The 20,811-nt window shown below is 43.4% G+C and overlaps 1 non-coding gene across 1 annotated transcript; it reads right to left on the bottom strand.

Annotated features, from left to right (window-relative positions):
• Window positions 1-733: 733 nt before the first annotated feature.
• On the bottom strand, window positions 734-808 carry Trnat-ugu. The gene has a single exon. It is a non-coding gene; the product is annotated as a tRNA-Thr (tRNA).
• Between the last annotated feature and the right edge of the window lie 20,003 nt (window positions 809-20,811).

Genomic DNA, 20,811 nt, shown 5'->3' with positions numbered 1-20,811 from the left:
TCTAACGTTAGTTCCGGCACATTTTGCCGCTTGTCCTGTTTTACCAGTCTATCCAGCCTGCGACGTCCGACATCTATAATGAGGGGTGGCCACCCAGCCCCAACACGTCTGCCCATGGTTTCATCTCGGTTTCGCCACGTGTTAAAGACACCCACTACAGCACTCCTAGAACACCCGACAAGTCGTCCAGTTTCCGGAATGATCGTGTCGAGCCTCAGCGCCATCACATTCTGCCCCGGGTCAAACAGATAGATCGCGCACCTTCCGCATTCTACACACGGATGACTCGCTCACTGATACTGCATGCACCGTGCGTGCGTCTGACTAGCAGTCATTCCTTGCCAGGTGACGCTGCTATCTGCTGGACGGATTTATGTCGATAATAGGTCGGTGGTCATAATGTTCTGGCTGATAAGTGTATGTTGAAGTCTTAGTCGTGTCCTGCAGACTCTGTCACTATGAATCAAACCTGCGGGGGGAAGTTCGTATAGCCCCCTTGTTAGTGTTGACAGACTTTTCAGTGGATTTGTTGTATTTACTAAGTATTCTCCTTCCCTACAGTTTTTAAGTTTTTCGTAGCTGAAAACCCTTTGTATTTAATTAAATGGACAACTTTTTAATTTGAGTCATTTGTTGTGGAAACGAAATGTAACAAAATATTTGGGAATTACAATAAATACCATTAGCCGCTGACGGGCGTTGATATACATCAACAGGGACGGTTGAAAATGTGTGCCCCGACCGGGACTCGAACCCGGGATCTCCTGCTTACATGGCAGACGCTCTATCCATCTGAGCCACCGAGGGCACAGAGGATAGTGTGACTGCAGGGACTTATCGCAGGCACGCTCCCCGTGAGACCCACATTCTCAACTTATAGTCCACACACTAAATTCGTAGTGCCCCTGCCACTACACCCATTACTCGCGGCAGACAATCCACCGACTCACGTAAGAGTTCAGGCAATTTGTGTGCAACCGCACTGAAGGAGGTCATCAGTCGGTTAGCCTTAACGATATGAAGATGGCGACTGTTCTTTCGGACATGTCCGAAAGAACAAATGCCATTGGTGACCGTACAGCTCTCTAGAATGAAATTATAATTAATTCAACTGTCCCCGTTGATGGATATTAACGCCCGTCAGCAGCTAATGGTGTTGATTTAATTGTAATTTCATTCTAGAGAGCTGCATGGTCGCCAATGTCATCTGTTCATTCGGACATGTCCGAAGGAACAGATGCCATCTTCATATTCATAAATGTTTTGGGTCCTTCTGTGGAGGGCACCACACTTTCTGTTGATCTGAATAAACTTTCACTTTTCACAATGGCAGAGCGGAAGTTGTCGACAGCGCCTGACGCACGCGAGTAGTTACCCATCCAAGTACTGGCCACGCCAGGGAAGCGGTGTATTCAAATAGGCAAGGCACTTGGCGACGTTAGATGATACTCAATCGATACGACGTATTTACATGATGCTGCGAGGACAGTCTAAGATGTACTAATAGCAGTGGATGCCTGTCATTAAGTGGCGTTTCACATATGAAGCATCTAAACTACCCCTCGGTCAATGATATTACTAGGAACTGCGGAATACTACATACACCATAAAGAGTACAAATCTGAGTGAAATCATATTTTATAATAACTAGGTGACGGGCGAAATACCCTCAGACTTCAAGAAGGATACAATAATTCCAATCCCAAAGAAAGCAAGTGTTGACAGATGTGAAAATTACCGAACTATCAGTTTAATAAGTCACAGCTGTAAAATGCTAACGCGAATTCTTTACAGACGAATGGAAAAACCGGTAGAAGCCGACCTCGGCGAAGATCAGTTTGGATTCCGCAGAAATGTTGGAACATGTGAGGCAATACTGACCCTACGACTAATCTTCGAAAATAGATTAAGGAAAGGCAAACCTACATTTATAGCATTTGTAGACTTAGAGAAAGCTTTTGACAATGTTGACTGGAATACTGTCTTTCAAATTCTATAGGTGGAAGGGGTAAAATACAGAGAGCGAAAGGCTATTTACAATTTGTACAGAAACCAGATGGCAGTTATAAGAGTCGAGGGGCATGAAAGGGAAGCAGCGGTTGGGAAGGGAGTGAGACAGGGTTGTAGCCTGTTCCCGATGTTATTCAATCTGTATATTGAGCAAGCAATAAAGGAAACAAAAGAAAAGTTCGGAGTAGGTATTAAAATCCATGGAGAAGAAATAAAAACGTTGAGGTTCGCCGATGACATTGTAATTCTGTCAGAGACTGCAAGGGACTTAGAAGAGCTGTTGAACGGAATGGACGGTGTCTTGAAAGGAGGATATAAGATGAACATCAACAAAAGCAAAACGAGGATAATGTAATGTAGTCGAATTAAGTCCGGTGATACTGAGGGAATTAGATTAGGAAATGAGACACTTAAAGTAGTAAAGGAGTTTTGCTATTTGGGGAGCAAAATAACTGATGATGGTCGAAGTAGAGAGGATATAAAATGTAGACTGGCAATGGCAAGAAAAGCGTTTCTGAAGAAGAGAAATTTGTTAACATCGAGTATAGATTTAAGTGTCAGGAAGTCGTTTCTGAAAGTATTTGTATGGAGTGTAGCCATGTATGGAAGTGAAACATAGACGATAAATAGTTAAGACAAGAAGAGAATAGAAGCTTTTGAAATGTGGTGCTACAGAAGAATGCTGAAGATTAGATGGATAGATCACATAACTAATGAGGAGGTATTGAATAGAATTGGGGAGAAAAGAAGTTTGTGGCACAACTTGACAAGAAGAAGGGACCGGTTGGTAGGATATGTTCTGAGGCATCAAGGGATCACAAATTTAGCATTGGAGGGCAGCGTGGAGGGTAAAAATCGTAGAGGGAGACCAAGAGATGAATACACTAAGCAGATTCAGAAGGATGTAGGTTGCAGTAAGTACTGGGAGAGGAAGAAGCTTGCACAGGATAGAGTAGCATGGAGAGCTGCATCAAACCAGTCTCAGGACTGAAGACAACAACAAAGGTGACACACGGCTCTTACCGAGTAGATTAAACGTTACTATTTATTTTGATTCATTACTGTTGGGTTGGCTGAAGGGCCAACACCGTGTTACTAGTGGGGGCCGAAATGCACGCTTTTAACTCACACAGGCTGGCGTGAGGAGGGAAGGTCTATACTGACGTGAGGTCTGGAACATGACAAGGAATTAGAATTCAGAGAGCGGATGTAGCTAGTTCATACTTAACGTTAATCCATTAATGATGAACGTCGCTCTTGACGGTACATGATTCACAATAGTATCTGTTCAGAATACATTCTCATACATAGTAACTGAATATGGCGCCTTGCTAGGTCGTAGCAAATGACGTAGCTGAAGGCTATGATAAACTGTCGTCTCGGCAAATGAGAGCTTATGTAGACAGTGAACCATCGCTAGGAAAGTCGGCTGTACAACTGGGGCGAGTGCTAGGGAGTCTCTCTAGACTAGACCTGCCGTGTGGCGGCGCTCGGTCTGCAATCACTGATAGTGGCGACACTCGGGTCCGACGTATACTAACGGACCGCGGCCGATTTAAAGGCCACCACCTAGCAAGTGTGGTGTCTGGCGGTGACACCACAACTACTGCTCCGCTGTTAGCTGTATTCAAGTGGTCATTTTGGATTTGTCACTGTGCAGTTACGTCTGCGTAGTCATTTTCAAGTGATTGTACAGCATAACCATTCAAATGACTGCACTTAGGCTACAGTCGAACTATTCGTCTAGTCACGCAATGGTAAAAAACGTAGTGTATTTGTCGTAATTCACAAATAATGGTATGACACCGTTTTTTGGAGAGCACTGATGTAACATACGACAGAGGAGTGGAAAAACTGCGTGATGTGTTTGCTATCACCATCGTAAGAATCATAAGCGTGGCACCAGAGGTATATAGTCATAGTCAGTAATCTTTCCTTCACTCTGCATGCGAATGTAGTAGAACGGAAAAACTCTAATACTTGTTCGCGGTATCCTGCGTCGTCCACAGGGCAGTGGCTTGCGTGATATACATTGCCTCACAGAAGAAAAGTAATGCAACCAGAAGGAGAGAAGTAAACAAAATCAAACTTCGCGGATTTAGAAGGTATGTGATGTTACATCAGTGACTGCAGTATTGAGTCAAATTTACAAAGAATTTGGCAGAATGAGCCTACCTGTTAGCGTGACACAGCACCCCCACTGGCCAGGATGCTTCTGCTGTTTCGGTTTGGAAGGGTGTTACAAAACCTTTCCTGAGGTAAACAGGTACACAACTGTTGTAACTTGTCCTTGTATCCTGGATATTGGTAACTGGACGGAGTTTACATCCTAGACGTTCCCACAAATGTTCTACAGGGGACAGATACGGGGCCAGACAGATTTCTTTCCTTCCGTCTATGAAGATGCCGCTATGGTGTCACTGTACACTGAAGGGTAAAAGAAACTGGTATAGGTATGCGTATTCAGATACAGAGATATGTAAACAGGCAGAATAAAACGCTGCGATCTGCAACTCGCATTTAAGACAGCAAGTGTCTGGCGCAGTTGTTAGATCGGTTACTGCCGCTACAATGACAGATTATCAAGATTAACGTTTGTTTGGACGTGATATTATAGTCGGCACTAGAGCGATGGGACGTAGTACTTCCGCGGTAGCGACGAAGTGGGGATTCTCCCGTACGACCAATTCAAGAGTGTACCGTGAATATCAGGAATCCGGTAAAACATTAAATTCCGACATCGCTGGGGCCGGAAAAAGATCCTGAAAGAACGGGACCAGAGAGACAGAAGTGCAACCTTTCCGGAAACTGCACCAGATTTCAGTGCTGGGCCATCAACAACTGTCAGCAAGGGAACCATGCAACGAAACATCGTCAATATGGGATTTCGGAGCCGTAGGCCCACTCGTCTACCATTGATGACTGCACAACACAAAGCTTTACGCCTCGCCTGGGGCCGTCAACTCTGACATTAGACTGTTGATGACTGGAAACATGTTGCCTTGTACGATGAGTCTCGTTTCAAATTGTATCGAGCGGATGGACTTGTACGGGTATGGAGACAACTTCATGAATCCATGGACCCTACAAGTCAGCATCGGACTGCTCAAGCTGGTGGAAGCTCTGTAATGGTGTGGGGCGTATGTAGTTGGAGTGATATGGGACCCCTGATACTCTGACAGGTGACACGTACGTAAGCATCCAGTCTGATCACCTGCATCCATTCATGTCTATTGTTCATTCGGACGGACTTGGGCAATTCCAGCAGGACAATGAGACAGCGCACACGTCGAGGATTGCTACAGATTGGCTCCAGGACCACTCTTCCGAATTTAAACACTTCCGTTGGTCACCAAACTCCCCAGTCATGAACGTTATTGAACATATCTCGGATGTCTTGCAACTTGCTATTCTCAAAAGATTTCCACGCCTTCGTACTCTTACGAGTTTATGGACAGCCTTGCAGGATTCAATGTGTCACTTCCCTCCAGCACTACTTCAGACATTATTCGAGTCCATGCCACGTCATGTTGCGGCGCTTCTGCGTGCTCGCTGGGGCCGTGCATGATATTAGGCAGATGTATCACTTTCTTTGGAGCTTCAGTGTATTATGACTTGTTTTTAAACCAGAAGATGGCCATTGCTGACCGAAGCCGGTAGTCTAAGGACCTAACAATTTAGTAATCATGGACGAAGATAGAGAAATTTACTCTACACTTTCTGGATCACTGTTCTATTTGCGACCGTGTCGCAACTAGTGGGACATGAGGATCGTGCTGGCCAAGAAAGTACCTTAAAATCGTCCAGACAGTTAATAGAGTCACGCGGCAAGTGCGGACGAGCATTGTCCTGTTGAAAAGTGACACCACGATACTGTCGTACGAGAGGGGACGCAGAATGTTCGTGATGTACCGCTGCGCAGTCTGAGTTCGCTCAGTCACTACAAGTCATACCAGATGGCTCCCCGCAACATGGCGCCACGAGAAACGCCTCTCCAAATCATTAGAAGAGTGGGAGCTCTCTCCAGGAAGCCGCCATACTCGCTGACGAGGATCATCCGAAATGGTCCAGAACCGTGACTGACTGCTGAACACAATTCGACGCCATTCATAACCAGTCCACACTTACTAGCACGTCACCACTACAAAGGCAACCGGGGTGTTGACTGCAGCTTACTCATGAGACGGTAATTCGGTAGTCCGGCTGCTGGTGCCTGAGAAATAGTGCGGGATGACTCATTATGTTGCAGTGAGTCCATTATTTGTTTCCGGATGGTAGACGCAGATGTCAAGGGGTTACAGTGTGCTCTGTGCACAATAAGGTGATTGTTCCTTGTGGTGGTCAGATGTGGTCGAAGAAACCTCGACGAGATAATGTCTGCAGACACGTTCCTAATTCTGTACAACATCGGGTCACTATCACTTTCGAATGCCCCACGTATCTGGACGTTGCATGATCGACCGGAGACCCACAACGAGGCTCCTTTAGAACTCTGTCAGGGGCTGATAAAGCTGTCTCACACGTTTCCGGCACTTGGTGTCTTTCACGTTGATACTCAACATCTGACGTTACTTAAGTCCCTTGCACATCCTACCAGACTTGTTAATAACACCAAACACGAACAACACTGATGTACTGTGATTCTATTCTACTTGTCAAAGAGAACTGCAATACTAAAAATTTACATACCCACCTGTGACGTGTACGTGTACGAAGTGACACTACATCCGACCTTGTCTTCTGGGTGCTTAACCTTTTTTGACAGGCAGTGTTTCGAGCATTTGTGATGTTGACGATAATTACGTTAAACAGTTTACTGGCGCACTGAAATCATTAATCCTACACATAGTGAAGAACCTAGTGAGTTACGTTGCATTTGTGAAGAAGTAGGTAAATGCCGTGTGACTAGGGCCTCCGTCGGGTAGGCCGTTCGCCGGGTGCAAGTCTTTCGATTTGACGCCACTACGGCGACTTCGGCGTCGATGGAGATGAAGTGATGATGATGATTTAGACAACACAACACCCAGTTCCTGTCCGGAGAAAATCTCCGACCCAGGCGGGAATCGAGCCCGAGCCCTTAGGATTGACATTCTGTCGCGCTGACCACTCAGCTACCGGGGGCGGACTGGAGAAGTGGGTTAAGACAAGGACTAAGGTACAGCGGTTTTTCGTGCTCTACTTGTAACCATGCCGCATGAACGAGGGAAACACCCGAAAACTATATTTGTGATACAAGTTTAACCAAGAAATGAACGTTCTGAAACTTGCTGAAATTTGAAAATGAATGTGATTACAGATTTCATGTTACTCTTTAAATACATTTCACTAATGTAATTTCCTAAAAGAAACTGTCAAATAATTTAACTGGGGATTAGTTTGACTCATGTAAGTTTAAGCTTCGATTCTCAGGGGCACAGAGCATACACATCGATGCCCGAGACAGGATTCGAACCTGCGACCGTAGGGGTCGCGCGGTTCCAGACTGAGGCTCCTAGAACCACTCGGCCACTTCGGCCGGCCAAGCGCACAGTTGCCCACCACTACGGAAGTTACCCTGTGGGGTGGGGAATCTTATGTGTAGTCGCTTATTTGTGGTGCTTACGCCGGCCGTTGTGGTCAAGAGGTTCTAGGCGTTTCAGTCTGGAACCGCGTGACCGCTACAGTCGCAGGTTCGAATCCAGCCTCGGACATGGATGTGTGTGATGTCCTTATGTTAGTTAGGTTTTAGTAGTTTTAAGTTCTAGGGACAGATGTTAAGCCCCATAGTGCTCAGAGCCGTTTGAAACATTATTTTGTGGTGTTTACGGTTAAACTTGGTTGCCCTGTTTCTTAAATGTAAATTAATTTAGTAGCAGAGAAACTACAGCAGTCTTATATACAGTTGTTTTAGGGTCGTCAAAAAGTAATTTTTGTTTACGCACACTTTGTTCTTCCACTTTCCCATACCCTTTAATGGCTCTGAGCACTATGCGACTTAACTTCTGAGGTCATCAGTTGCCTAGAACTTAGAACTAATTAAACCTAACTAACCTAAGGACATCACACACAGCTGGCCTGGGTGGTCGAGCAGTTCTAGGGGACTGATGACCACAGATGTTAAGTCCCATAGTGTTCAGAGCCATTTGAACCATTTTTTTTTAACCATCACACACATCCATGCCCGAGGCAGGATTCGAACCTGCGACCGTATCGGTCGCTCGGTTCCAGACTGTAGCACCTAGAACCGCACGGCCACTTCGGCCGGCTACCCTTTAATATTAATCAATTGGACAGTCTACAGATAGTTTATCATCAAATGTGTAATGAGATATTGACGTATTCTTTTTTACGCACGTTAATAGAGAGATGCCGTAAATTTTACTTCTCTGTAATGAGGAGAGAATCATGAGAAGTGTTAGTTTACTGCAACTGTTTCATCCCGTTTATGCGCCATTAGAAAGGAAAAGTTATATTCGACCGCCGGCCTGAGAAAACAGAGTTGGTGAGTAGTTTAGCGGAAATGCGCTGGTGTGCCACGCATGCTATACGATTGCGTCCATTTCATTTGTCGGCAGAGCAAGGTCTCGGCGCAGTAAAAACAGCGCGGCAGTTAACGGCCTCCGTGCTGGCAACAGCCGCCGGCGAATTCACTCCGGGTATGGAGTCGCCGCGGCACGCCAGCCCAGCGCTGGAGACTGATGGAGCGCCCGCCAGCGGCGCCAGCGTCGCCATGGCAACGCCCCACCGCCCGCCCCAGTGGCGGGCAGTCGCGAGACGCCGCGTCTACCCCCAGCGGCGCAACCTGCCATTCACAGACGTAACCATAACAGTGATCCGCTCTCCGGTTGACCGAAACTATGTTTGAGGGGAAAAGAGCAGTACACTCAAATGTATCCATTCTATACAGGGTGTTACAAAAAGGTACGGCCAAACTTTCAGGAAACATTCCTCACACACAAATAAATATGTTATGTGGATATGTGTCGGGAAACGCTTACTTTCCATGTTAGAGCTCATTTTATATCTTCTCTTCAAATCACATTAATCATGGAATGGAAACACACAGCAACAGAACGTACCAGCGTGACTTCAAACACTTTGTTACAGGAAATGTTCAAAATGTCCTCCGTTAGCGAGGATACATGCATCCACCCTCCGTCGCGTGGAATCCCTGATGCGCTGATGCAGCCCTGGAGAATGGCGTATTGTATCACAACCGTCCACAATACGAGCACGAAGAGTCTCTACATTTGGTACCGGGTTGCGTAGACAAGTGCTTTCAAATGCCCCCATAAATGAAAGTCAAGAGGGCTGAGGTCAGGAGAGCGTGGAGGCCATGGAATTGGTCCGCCCCTACCAATCCATCGGTCACCGAATCTGTTGTTGAGAAGCGTATGAACACTTCGACTGAAATGTGCAGGAGCTCCGTCGTGCATGAACCACATGTTGTGTCGTACTTGTAAAGGCACATGTTCTAGCAGCACAGACAGAGTATCCCGTATGAAATCATGATAACGTGCTCCATTGAGCGTAGGTGTAAGAACATGGGGCCCAATCAAGACATCATCCACAATGCCTGCCCAAACGTTCACAGAAAATCTTTGTTGATGACGTGATTGCACAATTGCGTGCGGATTCTCGTCAGGCCACACATGTTGATTGTGAAAATTTACAATTTGATCACGTTGCAATGAAGTCTCGCCCGTAAAGAGAACATTTGCACTGAAATGAGGATTGACACATTGTTGGATGAACCATTCGCAGAAGTGTACCCGTGGAGGTCAATCAGCTGCTGATAGTGCCCGCACACGCTGTACAAGGTACTGAAACAACTGGTTCTCCCGTAGCACTCTCCATACAGTGACGTGGTCAACTTCTCTGACGCTGACATTCGGGCTTTCGTCAATTGCACGAAGAATTGCCTCGTCCATTTCAGGTGTCCTCGTCGTTCTAGGTCTTCCCCAGTCGCGAGTCATAGGCTGGAATGTTCCGTGCTCCCTAAGACGCCGATCAATTGCTTAGAACGTTTTACTGTCGGGACACCTTTGTTCAGGAAATCTGTCTCGATACAAACGTACCGCGCCACGGCTGTTGCCCCGTGCTAATCCATACATCAAATGGGCATCTGCGAACTCCGCATTTGTAAACATTGCACTGACTGCAAAACCACGCTCGTGATGAACACTAACCTGTTGATGCTACGTACTGATGTGCTTGATGCTAGTACTGTAGAGCAATGAATCGCATGTCAACACAACCACCGAAGTCAACATTACGTTCCTTCAATTGGGCCAACTGGCGGTGAATCGAGGAAGCACAGTACATACTGACGAAACTAACATGAGCTCTAACATGGAAATTAAGCGTTTCCGGACACATGTCCACATAACATCTTTTCCTTATTTGTGTGTGAGGAATGTTTCCTGAAAGTTTGGCCGTACCTTTTTGTAACACCCTGTATATATATATATATATATATATATATATATATATATATATATATATATATATATATATATGTTGTTTGGGGGCTGCGATTGTGTTGCATACTATTTCACGAAATAATATACCAGGTGTACCGATATGAAATGAGCATTTTTTGTGAAAATGAAACACTAATTTTGAATTGAAAAGTAAAATAATTTTATTCAATGTACTGACCATTGCTTTCTATACATTTTGACCACCTTTCTGGCAATTTGTGGACACCACTCCAATAGAAATGTTCGTCTTTTGAAGTAAACCAATCGGATACCCAATTTTCGCCTTCTTCGTAGGAATCGATGTGTTCCTCAGCCGCCGGCCGCGGTTGTCTCGCGGTTCTAGGCGCGCAGTCCGGAACCGTGCGACTGCTACGGTCTCAGGTTCGAATCCTGCCTCGGGCATGGATGTGTGTGATGTCCTTAGGTTAGTTAGGTTTAAGTAGTTCTAAGTTCTAGGGGACTTATGACCACAGCAGTTGAGTCCCATAGTGCTCAGAGCCATTTGAACCATTTTTTTTGTTCCTCAGCCAATGCGTGTCCCATTGATGAAAACAAACGGTAGTTGGAAGGGGCCAAGTCTGGTGAATACGGTGGGTGGGGTAGAAGCTCCCAGCCAAGTGTTTTGATTGAATCCTGAACCATATCTGCTTCGTGTGCAGGTGCATTGTCGCGTAAAAAATTACTTTGCCGTGTCTTCTGGCCCATTCTGGTCTTTTTTCGATCAATGCATAGTTCAAATTGATCATTTGTTGTCTGTAGCGATTAGTATTCACAGTTTCACCGGGTTTTAGAAGCTCATGATACACCACACCTTTCTGATCCCACCAAACATAGAGCATTGTGTTCTTTCCGAATCGATCTGGTTTTGCAGTCGATGTTTATGGTTGACCCGGATTAACCCATGATTTTTCCCGTTTAGGATTCTTAAAATAAATTAATTTTTCATCGCCAGTAGCAGTTCGATGCAAAATTGATTTTCTTTCATGTCTTTGAAGCAAAATTTGACAAATGGTTTTTCGTTTTTCCATCTGTCTTTCATTCAATTCATGTGGCACCCATTTTACACACTTTTGGATCTTTCCCATAGCTTTCAAACGGTCAGAAATTGTTTGTTGTGCAACATTTTGCATTGCTGCCATTTGCTTCTGACTCAAAGTATCATGTTCATCCAGTATTGCTTGCAATTCGGTGTCTTCGAACTTTTTTGGTGGTCTTCCACGTTCTTCATTTCTTACATCAAAATCATTGTTTCTGAACCGTTGAAACCATCTTTTGCATGTTGCGTCTGATAGAGCATGATCACCGTATGCCTCGACAAGCATTCGATGCGACTCTGCAGCACTTTTTTTTTTTTTCAAATGAAAACAAAAAATTAATGCTTTCCGCAAATCATTACTTTCTGGTACAAAATTCGACATTTTTAACACGATGGAAACATATGATGTTGTTTGTTCCATGACTTGATGTATACTAAATATCTTTGACAGATGTCATACCAACCAAACAAGCAAAATTAAGGCTTGTTCACAACAAATGTTTACTATCGACACATTTGTATCTTAACGCTCATTTCATACCGGTACACCTGGTATACTGCAAAAGTCACTTCACTAATATGTTATTAGGACCACGCGTTTCGGTAACGTGCTGCCATCATCAGGTACTTTACAATAACTATAACTGCACCTGATGATGGCAACACGCTATCGAAACTTTTCATGCTAACAAAATATTAGCAACAAGTGACTGTTGCAGTTTATATTATTTCGTATATGAACAACAGATGGCTGTCAGGAAAGTGTGTTGGTACATTTGTTGTTAGTATTATGTAGTAATGACCTCGCAGATAATATTTTCGCATATGAAGCTGTTATTAACAAGGGTCGTTCAATAAACAATGCTCCCACGGTTTTCCTTCTCAAAACTTATTTATTCTTAAGAGTTAGGACTTTGTAACATCAATTAACATTCCTTTTTCTACATAGTCTCCATCATTTTCTATGGTCTTACCTTTGCGGCATGTAATAATACGTATTCCCTTTTGGTAAAAGCACTCGACCTGTGCCCGTAGCCATGTTTTCACTGCATCGATAACACTCAGCCCATCTTCAAAGTGTCCCACGTAGGGAATGCTGAAATGGCCCAAACAGATGGAGGGGCGAGGGCATCAGGCCTGGACTGTAGAGCAGATGACGCAATGATGTCCAGCATAGTTCGGGAGTGTGTTCCGGAGTCTGAGACACTTGCCTATTCATGTAGAAGCACGATTTCTTTTAGGTTCGTGTCGGACCGAACACGTCGAAACGGTTTTGTATTTGTTCTTGGTCTTCAGACATACCTGCAAATTAATGGTTGACCCTTTCGGCAACACACATGAAAAAGACACTGTCTCTATTCCAAAATCAAGTTTGTTAAATTTGTCAACCAGGAGACACGCGATCTGTTGTAAATTTTTTATTTATGTTAAGGACTGAAAACCCATGAAGTCAATATCGCACACGATATCTATTTCGATGAATTACTAGTTTCGGCTAACAATCTAGCCATCTTCAGATCATAAAATACTCTTGATTAGTGTTGGTGCCATTACGGCTTCAAACGTCGTTAACATTTTTCTTAAAATGACAACATACGTATCCACCACGATTAAAAACAGCTTTTCATCATTCGTGGCCAATGTAATCGAAAGATGGTCATAAAACAAAGACGCTATGCCATGAAATCTTGGTAACTTACGCAATCAGTATTATATCATCTCATAACAGAGACATACATATGTTGCTGTAGCGTGGTATGTCTGAATAATATGGTATCTGAAGCCCATTAATTATAAAGCTCGTGAAACGCAACATTCGGTAGATGCGTGGTATACACATGTGTGGCCGGTACTGTAGCGAAATGGGGACACGAAGGCCTTTGTTGTATGACAATTGTTCAAATACACTGGCCACGAACGATGAAAAGCTGTTTTTAACTACGTAATGGATGGATGTTGTCAATGTCACCAACACTAATCAAGAAATTATTATGATCTGAAGACAGCTGGACTGTTAGGTGACTAATAATACATTAAAAGAAAAGAACATTTCATGTACGACCCTGAATTCATGGTTTTTGAGTCCATAAGATAAATAATAAGGAAACTATTCCGAAAAACAATCATGGTAACTTTCCCAGAGGAGAGACAGCTGCCTTGAGCTTCTTCTTTGGTGACTGCGGGATGGTGCCACTCCAGTGATTGTGTTTTTCTTTATATCTCAGACTGATGGACCCAGATTTCGCCACCTCTAACGGTCTGTGAGAGAAAGGCCTCTCCGTTGGCCTCAAACTGCTCTATCTGTTCAAATGGAATGATTTCTCTTTGATTGCTGCGATCTGTTGTGAGCATTCGTGGAGCCCATCTGGATTACATCTGTAATTATACAAGTCTCAGTCATTGCACATGCGTTTGCAGTGCTCACTGATAGCTGTGGAACCAATAGCCGAGTTGTGAGGCGGCTGTCTGCATGAATAATAGCATCGATGGCGGTTCACTATATCTGGATTAGTGTCTGTGGCAGGGCGACCCGAACATTGTCGATCATGGAGGTCAGTTTCTGCACTTCCTTGCTCTTTAAATCTCTTTACCGATCGTTCAAGAGTACTATCAATTTCATCATTAGCATATACTGCACACATAAATTAATAGATGTTCACCATGGTTTGTTTTCCGCAGCCAAGAACTGAATTACAACACGCTACTTCTAACTATTGTCTTGGATAGACGCCAATTTGGTGGCTCATTACGTCTCTGCCATATGTCTAAAATGTTCGAAACTTTGCAAACGTACTGAAGACACATCAAATTTGTAGTATATGTAAGGACGTTTTCCTATACATATTAACACCTGTAAAAAAGAATAAAAAAGTTAGGAGAAATGAAGAACTATCTTAATTATTATCAAGATCTGAATACTTTCGCGGCATTTTTCAAAGTGGTGCAGAGGTTAGCAACTTACTTTAAATGTTCTGAAACATAAAGTTGTACAGTTCACAAAACAAAAAAGAACATGGTATGTCATGACTACAGTATCAGTGAATCACATTTGGAATAGGTTAGCTAATGCAAACATCTACCAGTAGGAATATGTGAGAAAGGTGGTAGAGAGGTTCACTGGTAGGATACGAAGGAAATGGAATCAGTATAAATTGGAAATTGTTTACAGCATACACGCGCAACCCTTCCTGGAATATTGCAATATTGAGTGGGACCCGTAGCTTACTCTTTTCATCACGAATCAGACTAAAGTTAAGCATATACTAAAATCCCCTACGTGTCACTAAGGTCCGCGAAGATAAGATTATAATAGCCGCAGCGCCCACAGTGGTGCTTAGACAATCATTCGTCCCGCAGTCCACACGAAAGTAGAAGGGCAGCAGCCCTGGTTTGTGGTATTATGCCAAGTACCCCATGTCACAAACTTTCTGGTTGTTTACGGAGAACACATGTAAATGTAACAACCGATTCTGCACAGGGAAGTTTCCATTGAGTGTTACCTTTACATCTATACTCCGTGAGCCACCTTAGGGTATGTGGAGGTAGGTACTTCACATTATTCTCCACTGTTACGGTAACCATGATGACGATGACGTTGAATACAGAGCGCCAAAAGTACGCTCGTCGCCACCCCTACTGGATTTCAAATTAGTCTGAACCATATTTGTTCTCACAAGCGGAACTGCTATTATTATTCTGCAGGAACACATATTACCAATTTTCTTCAGATTTTCATACATTTTTTAGTCATCATTCATCTGATTGGTTTGATGCTGCCCTCCACGATTTCATCTCTTGTGCCACCCTCTTTATCTCAAAGTAGAATTTACACGCATCACCCTCAATTATTTGTTGGCAATATTCCAGTCTCTGTCTCTTTACCGTTACAGCTACCTTTGTACCATGGAAATTATTCCCTGTCGTCTTAACTCATGTTGTCATCCTGACGCTTCTCCGTGCTAGTGTGTTCGGAACATTACTTTCCTCGCTGATCCTCCAGGGAAACACATTTCCTATCTTATCAGCCTATTCAATTTTCGACTTCCTGCTACAGCAACACAATTCAAATGCTTCGATTTTCTTCTGTCACGGTTTTCCCTCACTTCTCAATTCACTTCGATACAATGTTGGAAATTTTTTCGTCAAGGCTTACCTTTGATACTAGTAGACTTCTTTTTGGGACGAATGTCCTCTTTTTTTTCTAGTCTACTTTTCATGTACCCCATGATTCGTCCCTCATGTGTCATTTTATTTTCGTGGTACTGGAATTCCTTAACTTAGTCTACTCCTTGGTCACTTTGTAGAACATTTCTTCTAGCTAGCCAAATGCTATGAATTTTTTGTGTGAAATAGAAAATGAGGAGTAAAGAGAAGGGATGGGTGGGAATACGCGACTTCCAGTAGCAAAGGGCAGAGATTGTGGTAATGTAGTGGCGGAAGTGGAAAACTTGTGCTGCACCTGGCCTCGAACCGGATTTACTGCTTCTCGTGAGCGGTTGCTTTAACTGCTTCGGCCATCCGGACACGGTTCGTAACCGGCCCAAATTTCAAACCTGAGCATGCGGCAATGGTGTGTTCCTTGTCCATTAACCTCTACTCACAAACTATTGATTCCCATAGGAGTTCGACATGTCCAACCGAGCAGGCACCGCTCAAATACATAAAATTATATAAAGATGTCTTTTCTTCGTGAGTCTTGCAACAAGTATATGGGGCTGTGTCGAAACAGATATGTGAGACGTCGCTGATCAAATTAGATTGTAAATTATTATGTCGTGTAATAAAAAGCAGAATTTGAATGGGAAAACGTCTTGGCGCCACTCTAAACGATGAAACTTAAAATAATCAACTCATTGTTTCCACAATGGGTGGTTAATATGTGTCTTGCAGAAGAAAGCTACACTGATCTTGGCTTGGGATGCTGCTTAATGGAACGAGAATTACGAGAATAAGAAAGGTAAACTGACTGATATAGAGGACGAACAAGAACGTCACCGACAAATTTACATAGGTGATACGTGGACCAGACGAAGAAAAACCATGTTTAGTAAGCATACGCTCTAAAATACATACCTTAAGAGCTACGAACGCTTCATCTCCTTGGATTCTGTGAAACACGTATTCTACAGCGAGCTCTTTGGTGCCCATAATTTTCGAGGAGGCAGATTAAATGCTAGGGAGCTTGGATCTGGGAGTGGTAAGGTGCTGAGGACGAAGAAAATCCGCTTTAGACACATTTACTTACCAGAGAACAAATTTAAAAGGGCAATTTCTATAATAATACAAGAATTTTGAAAATCAGTGTTCGTTGAATTACTCCTAGGCACTTACTGGTACACAGTTTATCTTCCTTCCTTTTTTTTCCCTTAAAAACCGGTGTTACAAAGACCACAATGCAAACACGCTTTAACCATACAAGAAACTTTTAAGATAACAGAATATACAATATAACAGGTGTTTCTTTACTGACTTTAAAATAAGACAAAGAACTTTTTTAAATCAACAAGTATAATTATTCACAAGAGCAAGCAAGAAAAAATCCAAAATTATGGGTACCCACGTACGGCAGCTGGATTGAACTCAGCCCTACACCCTAAGCGGTTCAGTGCCGGCCGCGGTGGTCTCGCGGTTCCAGGCGCGCAGTCCGGAACCGCGCGACTGCTACGGTCGCAGGTTCGAATCCTGCCTCGGGCATCGATGTGTGTGATGTACTTGGGTTAGTTAGGTTTAAGTAGTTCTAAGTTCTAGGGGACTGATGATCACAGCTGTTACGTCCCATAGTGCTCAGAGCCATTTGAACCATTTTAAGCGGTTCAGTACAGGTTCTGAAACATACACACAGAAAAATACGCTAAATTTACCTAAATTATAAGCGGCAAATAACACAAGGGTCTAAACGCTTCAGAGGAAAAGAAGGCAGACACCAGAGTCCTTTCGACCTACAAGTACCGTAAGAGAATAGAGCTTACATAACTCAATAAATGCAACATGCACCTGGACCTTTTAACCTCAAATGACAGTAAAAGTTAAAGATACTTGAAGAAAATGTAGACACTGTTAGTGCAGGTAGAACTAAATCGACGCTCACGAAGTAGAGAAAGTTGCGGAATTCAGTTACCTTGGAAGCAAAATACTCAGGACGGTAGAAGCAAGGAGAACATAAAAAACAGACTAGAGAAGGCAAAGAGTGCATTCCTGACCAAGAGAAGTCTACTGATATCAAACGTAGACCTCGATCTGAGGAACAAATTCTTGAGAATGTACTTTTGGAGCACAGCCGTGAGTCTGAACTGCGGGGAAACCTAAGCAGAAGACTCGGAGTGTTACAGAAGAATGTGAAAAATTAAATAGACTAATAAGGTAACAATGGTATTGGAAGGAGCTGTAAAGGGTAAAATCTGTAGAGAAAGACAAAAATTGGAATGCATCCAACAGGAACGTAAGGTACGTACTTTGAGATGGAGAGGTTAGCGGCGCATGACAGGAATCCGTGGCGGGCCGCATTGAGCCAGTCAGAAGACTGATGGCTAAAAAAATTAAAAAATTAAAAAAGAGGAACAGGTGAAGCCACACGTAAAACGTCGTAGTTGGTTGTCCGTATTGATGAGCATCGTGGGAGAAATATTTGTGACTGAGAACGCGCGATATGGTTTGTGGTTTCCCATCAAGTTTTTAGGTTAGGTCATTATGAGTGTACGCTCCAAGCAGAGATGTGGGTTTTAGGTTCCCTGCACGTGGAGATGGTTATAGAGTTAGTTCCTTGTTGTGTTGTATCGAGCGAAGTTGTGAAATAAACTTTAACCAATGTTTAAATTTATTCTGGAATTGAAATAAAATGATCGTATGGCATTGTTGGCCGGGAGGCCCTATGCGGGGAAGTTCGGCCGCCGTATTGCAAGTTCTTTTTAGTTGACGCCACTTCGGCGACTTGCGAGTCAATGGTGATGAACTGATGATGAAGAACACCCAGTCATCACGAGGCAGAGAAAATCCCTGACCCCGCCGGGAATCGAACCCGGGACCCCGTGTGCCGGAAGCGAGAACGCTACCGCAAGACCACGAGCTGCGGACATTCTGAAATTTATTATGGGTAGTAAGTGATCGTTGAATGCTAGGGAACACCGTGTTGATTAATGGCTTTGTACGAGGGTACTGAGTCTTGCCAGTTGCTGATAGAAAAACACCATGGCATTAGACGACATATTGTGACCTACTCTTCAAAGAGAGCAGGCAACAAATTTACTTGTTAGGAAGATAAGAAAAAATTGATAGCCTAGTAAAGATAAAAAGACCGGTTTTGATATTGACCATAATCGGATTCTTGTAATTTTTGGTGTTATTGCGAAACTACAGCGACGATACTTACAATTTTTTCTATGTTAGGTAAACCAGTATTGATGGAAAGATAATTGTAATAGAGCGACAGGAAAGTAAATGGGACGGTTGAAAAAATGGATTATGGTTAAGAACGTCTATTAAAACAAAATAGTTGACAATACTTAGTAATAATTTTCATTAAAAGAAACGACAAGTTGACTGTTACCAGTCACTCTTTATTTATTTCCACGACCGTTTCAAAGATTTAAACCTCCGTCATCAGGTGAATTTACATTTGTTAGTATGACGTATGTGTGTGTGTGTGTGTGTGTGTGTGTGTGTGTGTGTGTGTGTGTGTGTGTGTGTTGTGTAATGATTTTTGAAGGAACTTGTTGCACTGTCTAGTGGAGAAACAAAACACTATTTGAGAACCTGGTTTTTGGTTCCTTCTGGCTAAAACTAAACGTATATCTAATTTTTGTCAAAAGAAACACAAAACCATGTTCTGAAATAGTGTTTTGTTTCTCCACTAGACGGTGCCACAAGTTCCTCCAAAAATCGTCACATAAACACACACACACACACACACACACACACACACACACACACACGTCATACAAACAAATGTAAATGCACCTGATGTTGGAAGTTTAAACCTTTGTAATGCGTCGTGGAGATAAATAAACAGTGATTGGTGACAGTAACATTGGTGTTTCATTTAATGTCAGTAACAGTCACGGTGAAGCCTAACCTAAAATGCTCGCATTTAAAAATACTTTTCATGCAATCAGCACAAGCTGTGCCTCCAGTTGGCACAGTTAAAAAAACGCACCAAGGTTACTAGGTGCTACAACAAAAATAGAAAAAAATAGTAAATAAAAAAACAGCACAGGTGGCGTTATCGCAATTACGGCAATTTAACATGCAATACCACGGCGGAAAACGGCCAAAAATATAAACTCTGTAGTAAAGTCACTGTTAATTTACAACACAAAAATAAGGGAATAGCTTACTTTCCCTGACACGAGCGCAGAGATGCGCTCGGTAGCCGTGTATAGAAAACTTTTTCTTAAAGTTGTTCATGAGTAGCTTGGCAGTTGCACCCGGACTCCTATTGTGGCGACCGTGCAGAAGTCGCCCCGCCACACTCGCCAAGACTTCCAAATGTGACCCATAGGTGTGGGCACTGCTCCCTCCGTCAGCATTCACCAGGCTAATCATGTATCCAATGTTTACCGTCTAAGATCAAAAAAATGGTTCAAATGGCTCTGAGCACTATGGGACTTAACATCTATGGTCATCAGTCCCCTAGAACTACTTAAACCTAACTAACCTAAGGACAGAACACAACACCCAGTCATCACGAGGTAGAGAAAATCCCTGACCCCGTTGGGAATCGAACCCGGGAACCCAGGCGTGTGAAGCGAAAACGCTACCGCACGACCACGAGCTGCGGACTTTACGTCTAAGATCAGCCCCAAGAGGCGTACTGTTCGCGAGTTGTTGCTGCTACACAGCGGAACGGTGCCGCTTCCATCACGGCACAATAGTAGTCAATGTTTTGCGTACAGTATTTCAGGAACCTTACTGTGATTAAAGATTCCCTTGAAGGTTTAAAGTAGGTGCATTAGCTAAAATGAAGCGATGTCAACGGAGGATATTGGTGATTAGGGATTTGTTTGAAGATCAGAGAATGACTGAAGCTGGAGCACTCAGAAAAGGTATAAAGGTTTCCTCCACCCTGAGTTAGGTAAGTGATCAATGTGAATTACCACTGATAAGGGACAACGACATGGAGAGACGAAAAAACGAGCGAAGCTGTGTAAAGTTTTGATGAGCATTGTGTTGTGTTACATTGGTTGGACTAAGTTTGTTTCCTGGTTGAATATGAGGCAGAATACCGAAATTTTGAATATTCAGTTAGTATTTTAAAGTGAAAGCTGATAACAGAGATTTTGCTTGATGTTGATTACTTTGCTGGTAGTT

The sequence above is a fragment of the Schistocerca piceifrons genome, chromosome 5 (assembly GCF_021461385.2).
Source record: "Schistocerca piceifrons isolate TAMUIC-IGC-003096 chromosome 5, iqSchPice1.1, whole genome shotgun sequence".
In the NCBI taxonomy this organism is placed as follows: Eukaryota; Metazoa; Arthropoda; class Insecta; order Orthoptera; family Acrididae; genus Schistocerca; species Schistocerca piceifrons.
Note: the sequence above shows the minus strand (reverse complement) of the source record. Positions and strands in the feature narration are given on the sequence as shown.